Source organism: Peromyscus eremicus, chromosome 13 (assembly GCF_949786415.1).
Source record: "Peromyscus eremicus chromosome 13, PerEre_H2_v1, whole genome shotgun sequence".
In the NCBI taxonomy this organism is placed as follows: Eukaryota; Metazoa; Chordata; class Mammalia; order Rodentia; family Cricetidae; genus Peromyscus; species Peromyscus eremicus.
In genome coordinates, this window is record NC_081429.1 from 10373474 (window position 1) to 10380588 (window position 7115).

The following is a 7115-nucleotide window of genomic DNA, read 5'->3' on the forward strand; positions in this document are numbered from 1 at the left end:
AGGAAGACATTTGGAGTCCACAGGCCGCTTTGAGCTCTCTGCTGGACCTCCCTTGTTCTCATCTGCTCTCCGGCACTGGTACGCCTGGTAGGGCCATCCAGCTCCCCAAGAGGGCCATTTCTTTCACCTCTTGTCTCTACCCATTGCTCCTCTCACTCTTGGTTTGCTCTGTTGAGTTCGACCTCTAGATAAGAGGCTGCTCTCGGGCTGGAGAGATGGCTCAGTGGTTAAGAGCACCGACTGCTCTTCCAGAGGTCCTGAGTTCAATTCCCAGCAACCACATGGTGGCTCACGACCACTTGTAATGAGATCTGGTGCCCTCTTCTGGCCTGCAAGGACACATGCAGGCAGAATACTGTATACATAATAAATAAATAAATATTTAAACAACAACAAAAAAGAGGCTGCTCTCCGTTTGATCAGATCACACATTCAACACAGTCAAATGTCAGGACAAGGTAACGCATGGGACCTCACTTGGTGGCATATGGCTAGGTCTTAGGGGCTCATGGGGGCCCCTCTCAGTCTTGTCTTGAGATGTGTTCGGTTGAGAGTTCCAAGAACTCTCCACAGGCCCTCGTGATCTCTTCACTGCTGGAAGGTATGAGTCTGAAGATGTCCCCCAACTTCCCAGTCACATTTGGTCAATCTGAAATGTGGGGGATGCAAATGGGCAGCTGGATCTGATTTCCACTTTTAGCTTGATCCCACATCTGCTATGGGGTCCAAATTATCAGCACCAAAGGACACATCCTAAGCCTGTCTGGGGGCTAATCTTAAAAAGCTTCATTTGGGAGACCCCAGAACAACCACACTTATTTAACTCTTAGTTCAAATCTAGCCTCAATATACATTGGAAAACGGCCACTGCTGGCCCAAATCTGAAACTGCTGATATTAATATATAAGTTGATTTAGATAACTTTAAAAAAAAGATTTATTTATTTATTATATATACAGTATTCTGTTTGCATGTATGCCTGCATGCCTGAAGAGAGTACCAGATCTCATTATAGATGGTTGTGAGCCACCATGTGGTTGCTGGGAATTGAACTCAGGATCTCTGGAAGAGCAGCCAGTGCTCTTAACCTCTGAGCCATCTCTTCAGCCCCTGATTTAGATAACTTTTTAAGATGGAATGGAGAATTGTCCAAAGCACCCCCCCCCATATAATCACCTAGCTCATCTCAATTCTTCTTTGCTGTGGAATAATCCTTCTGTACACTGTGAAAATGTGTTGCTCTCATTGTTAATAATAAGCTGATTGGTCAATAGTTAGGCAGGATTTTTGGGCAGAGAAAATGCTAAGAAGGGCAGAATCTGAGGAGTTGAGAGTCAGATGTGGAAGAAGCAACATGGAAAGTTCATAGATGAGGTAAATGAGCCTCAAGGCAGCACACAGATGAATAGAAATGGGTTAATTTAAGTTGTAAGAGCTGGCTGGAGATAAGCCTAAGCTATTGGTCAAGCATTTATAATTAATAATAAGTCTCTGTGTGGGTATTTGGGAACTGGCTGGTGGGACAGAAAAGTATGCCTATACTTCTTGTCCCTGCCAATCAGTTCCCACTCACAACCTGGCCAAGAGCCTGATCTTATCAACTCCTGTCTCCCTTCTCCCAAGGGGCTCACTCAGCCCCCTAGGAAATGAGCCATGAAGTCTTGCTAGCTAAGCCCTGCAGAATAAGGTCCCCTCCAGCTTAGGGTAAGGATTCCAGTCCAGATTAGGAGTTAGTGTTAGGGTTTGCTTTAGGGTTAGCAACAGGGTTAGGAGTTAAGGTTATGGTTTGGATTAGGGTTAAGGTCAGGGTCAGGATGAGGGGTAGAGGACTAGGGTTTGTTGTGTTACAGTTTCCTCCAAGATTGAAACATTCTGTCTTTCAGGGAAGCTCCTTAAGCAGGAAGGTAAACAAGATAGCTTTAGGAAGTTCCTGAAATCAACCAGATTCACTAGATCGCTCCCTGCCGGAATAAACAAGCCAAGCTGCAAAGAAGACTCTGAGACCAGACCAGCAGCCTGGAAGAGGTTTAGGATGACTGAGTTACTTAGAAAGGACACTCTCAGACCTACTGAGCTGCCAGCAGGCTGTGCAGGGTGCTCCAGCTGCTGTGAGGGTGGGCTTTGGTGACGCAACTGTCTTTGCATCATTTCTGTTCCTGTAAGTAACCCCTCATCCATATTCCTGTAAGCAATCCCAATAAAACTCATTGGTGTTCCAAACTGGATTGTGGTGGTAACTGTACTTTGGTCTGTTGTGGGATCCCTATCTGGGGTGAGTAGATGTGTATGTAGCATCTCTCTAGGAAAAGTTTTGCCACACAACGTAATTGGCATCTGGACAGGGACATCAAAGAACCAATGATGAGTTGGGGAGGAGGGAGTGCATGGTTGTGGCTATGGGTAGCAAGGCATGTGACTGAGGCTGAGCAGCCTAAGCAGGGAGCACCTATGGATGAAATTCCTATACAGTTGCCCTTTCCTGTGTGCCTTTGCACTATGAGAGCAGTTGCATGGTTTTTGCTGTAGTTAGTGAGCTGTGCAACTAAGGCTGAGCCATCGGGATTGGGAGTGTCTGTGGGAAGAATCTCAGGATAACAGTCTTTGCCTGCATGGTATAGTGTGGCAGGCCTACTTGATGAGAGAGGTTTACTGCACGAATGTGGAGATGCTCTGAAGATACTTAAAGGGTTAGAGGAAAGTTTGCAGTCTTTGAGATTAGCATTCAGGGGTTGAGATTGTTAGCAGCCACAGCAGAGATTGCCTGGCCTCTGTTGAGTGCAGATAGAAATGTAACTGAGGCCGAGACGCTAGCTAAGCAGGAACTTATTTGTATAAAGGAGCAATTGTAACAAGACAGGGAGATTCGGCAGCATCCTCCACGTTAGCCTCTCGTTTGGCAAATAAATTAGATGAAAAAGAGGATGAGATGGAGGTGTTGGCTTGCTGCTTTCCCCAGGGAAAACCGAGCACAAGTTAGATCTATGCTCAAAAGCCCTTCCTGGGATCTAAGAACTTGGAAGCCATGGGAAGATTCAGAGAGTACGGAGGAGGAGAACATGGTAAAAGCAGTAGTAGATATCCTGAGGGTCCGACATTAAGTAGAAAAACGGAAAAATCTATAATCCAGCATGTAGCTGTGGGCATCAACAGCAGTCCTGTATACAAATAAACTAGTGTTATCAGGGAATGTTCTTCAGTACCTGAGCTTCTGGAATTGGGGAAGACTTTTAAACAAGCAATGGAAGAGTGTGTTGAAGCCTGGCTTGTGAGGCTGTGGGACATGGGAGCAGATGGGATGAGGCTGTCTGTTGTGGAGACAGAAGAAAACCTGAGCAATGTAACTTCCCATCCCTCCTTGAGGCAAAGGCTGTACAACCTGAAACAGTATGAGGGAAGCCAGTCCCTAATGGACTAGATTCCAAAGCCATCAGGAACACTTGGGAATTGAAAACAGTATAGGGACAGGCATAAGAGAAGCTGTACACGGCCCTCAGTGCACTGGGCCTGACAGAACTATGATGACAGAAGAATTAAGGAAAAAGTTGATCCAGCTGGGTGGTGGTGGCACACGCCTTTAATCCCAGCACTTGAGAGGCAGAGCCAAGGCGGATCTCTGTGAGTTCGAGGCCAGCCTGGGCTACCAAGTGAGTTCCAGGAAAAGGCGCAAAGCTACACAGAGAAAGCCTGTCTCGAAAAAACCAAAAAAAAAAAAAAAAAAAAAAAAAAAAAAAAAAAAACCAAAAAAAAAAAAAAAACCAAAAACAAACAAAACAGGATTCCTTTGTGTTTACCGATGACCTTGTTCAACCTCGCTTAGCACAGATAGGAGTGTTTGCAGAGACAGCCTGTTTCCCAAGATAATCGGTCTTACCTGAAGTAAACACTTCCCAGAAAGAGAGAACACAGACCTGCATGTAGCCCCCACAGTTGCATCAATTTCCACAATTCCAAGCCTCCATAAAGGGCCCCAGCTAGCTTTTCCTTTTGCAGACCACCTCCATCTCTTCAGGAGAAGACTGCCCCTCACTGTGTGTGCTAATAAACACAGTCTCATCTTTTCTGGTCAGACACTGGCCTCCTTCTGCCTTCTGCTCTTTATGCTGCCTTGGAAATCTAACATTTGGTGCTGAAACACAGGAAGACATTTGGAGTCCACAGGCCGCTTTGAGCTCTCTGCTGGACCTCCCTTGTTCTCATCTGCTCTCCGGCACTGGTACGCCTGGTAGGGCCATCCATCTCCCCAAGAGAGCCATTTCTTTCACCTCTTGTCTCTACCCATTGCTCCTCTCACTCTTGGTTTGCTCTGTTGAGTTCGACCTCTAGATAAGAGGCTGCTCTCGGGCTGGAGAGATGGCTCAGTGGTTAAGAGCACCGACTGCTCTTCCAGAGGTCCTGAGTTCAATTCCCAGCAACCACATGGTGGCTCACGACCACTTGTAATGAGATCTGGTGCCCTCTTCTGGCCTGCAAGGACACATGCAGGCAGAATACTGTATACATAATAAATAAATAAATATTTAAACAACAACAAAAAAGAGGCTGCTCTCCATTTGATCAGATCACACATTCAACACAGTCAAATGTCAGGACAAGGTAACGCATGGGACCTCACTTGGTGGCATATGGCTAGGTCTTAGGGGCTCATGGGGGCCCCTCTCAGTCTTGTCTTGAGATGTGTTCGGTTGAGAGTTCCAAGAACTCTCCACAGGCCCTCGTGATCTCTTCACTGCTGGAAGGTATGAGTCTGAGGATGTCCCCCAACTTCCCAGTCACATTTGGTCAATCTGAAATGTGGGGGATGCAAATGGGCAGCTGGATCTGATTTCCACTTTTAGCTTGATCCCACATCTGCTATGGGGTCCAAATTATCAGCACCAAAGGACACATCCTAAGCCTGTCTGGGGGCTAATCTTAAAAAGCTTCATTTGGGAGACCCCAGAACAACCACACTTATTTAACTCTTAGTTCAAATCTAGCCTCAATATACATTGGAAAACGGCCACTGCTGGCCCAAATCTGAAACTGCTGATATTAATATATAAGTTGATTTAGATAACTTTAAAAAAAAGATTTATTTATTTATTATATATACAGTATTCTGTTTGCATGTATGCCTGCATGCCTGAAGAGAGTACCAGATCTCATTATAGATGGTTGTGAGCCACCATGTGGTTGCTGGGAATTGAACTCAGGATCTCTGGAAGAGCAGCCAGTGCTCTTAACCTCTGAGCCATCTCTTCAGCCCCTGATTTAGATAACTTTTTAAGATGGAATGGAGAATTGTCCAAAGCACCCCCCCCCATATAATCACCTAGCTCATCTCAATTCTTCTTTGCTGTGGAATAATCCTTCTGTACACTGTGAAAATGTGTTGCTCTCATTGTTAATAATAAGCTGATTGGTCAATAGTTAGGCAGGATTTTTGGGCAGAGAAAATGCTAAGAAGGGCAGAATCTGAGGAGTTGAGAGTCAGATGTGGAAGAAGCAACATGGAAAGTTCATAGATGAGGTAAATGAGCCTCAAGGCAGCACACAGATGAATAGAAATGGGTTAATTTAAGTTGTAAGAGCTGGCTGGAGATAAGCCTAAGCTATTGGTCAAGCATTTATAATTAATAATAAGTCTCTGTGTGGGTATTTGGGAACTGGCTGGTGGGACAGAAAAGTATGCCTATACTTCTTGTCCCTGCCAATCAGTTCCCACTCACAACCTGGCCAAGAGCCTGATCTTATCAACTCCTGTCTCCCTTCTCCCAAGGGGCTCACTCAGCCCCCTAGGAAATGAGCCATGAAGTCTTGCTAGCTAAGCCCTGCAGAATAAGGTCCCCTCCAGCTTAGGGTAAGGATTCCAGTCCAGATTAGGAGTTAGTGTTAGGGTTTGCTTTAGGGTTAGCAACAGGGTTAGGAGTTAAGGTTATGGTTTGGATTAGGGTTAAGGTCAGGGTCAGGATGAGGGGTAGAGGACTAGGGTTTGTTGTGTTACAGTTTCCTCCAAGATTGAAACATTCTGTCTTTCAGGGAAGCTCCTTAAGCAGGAAGGTAAACAAGATAGCTTTAGGAAGTTCCTGAAATCAACCAGATTCACTAGATCGCTCCCTGCCGGAATAAACAAGCCAAGCTGCAAAGAAGACTCTGAGACCAGACCAGCAGCCTGGAAGAGGTTTAGGATGACTGAGTTACTTAGAAAGGACACTCTCAGACCTACTGAGCTGCCAGCAGGCTGTGCAGGGTGCTCCAGCTGCTGTGAGGGTGGGCTTTGGTGACGCAACTGTCTTTGCATCATTTCTGTTCCTGTAAGTAACCCCTCATCCATATTCCTGTAAGCAATCCCAATAAAACTCATTGGTGTTCCAAACTGGATTGTGGTGGTAACTGTACTTTGGTCTGTTGTGGGATCCCTATCTGGGGTGAGTAGATGTGTATGTAGCATCTCTCTAGGAAAAGTTTTGCCACACAACGTAATTGGCATCTGGACAGGGACATCAAAGAACCAATGATGAGTTGGGGAGGAGGGAGTGCATGGTTGTGGCTATGGGTAGCAAGGCATGTGACTGAGGCTGAGCAGCCTAAGCAGGGAGCACCTATGGATGAAATTCCTATACAGTTGCCCTTTCCTGTGTGCCTTTGCACTATGAGAGCAGTTGCATGGTTTTTGCTGTAGTTAGTGAGCTGTGCAACTAAGGCTGAGCCATCGGGATTGGGAGTGTCTGTGGGAAGAATCTCAGGATAACAGTCTTTGCCTGCATGGTATAGTGTGGCAGGCCTACTTGATGAGAGAGGTTTACTGCACGAATGTGGAGATGCTCTGAAGATACTTAAAGGGTTAGAGGAAAGTTTGCAGTCTTTGAGATTAGCATTCAGGGGTTGAGATTGTTAGCAGCCACAGCAGAGATTGCCTGGCCTCTGTTGAGTGCAGATAGAAATGTAACTGAGGCCGAGACGCTAGCTAAGCAGGAACTTATTTGTATAAAGGAGCAATTGTAACAAGACAGGGAGATTCGGCAGCATCCTCCACGTTAGCCTCTCGTTTGGCAAATAAATTAGATGAAAAAGAGGATGAGATGGAGGTGTTGGCTTGCTGCTTTCCCCAGGGAAAACCGAGCACAAGTTAGATC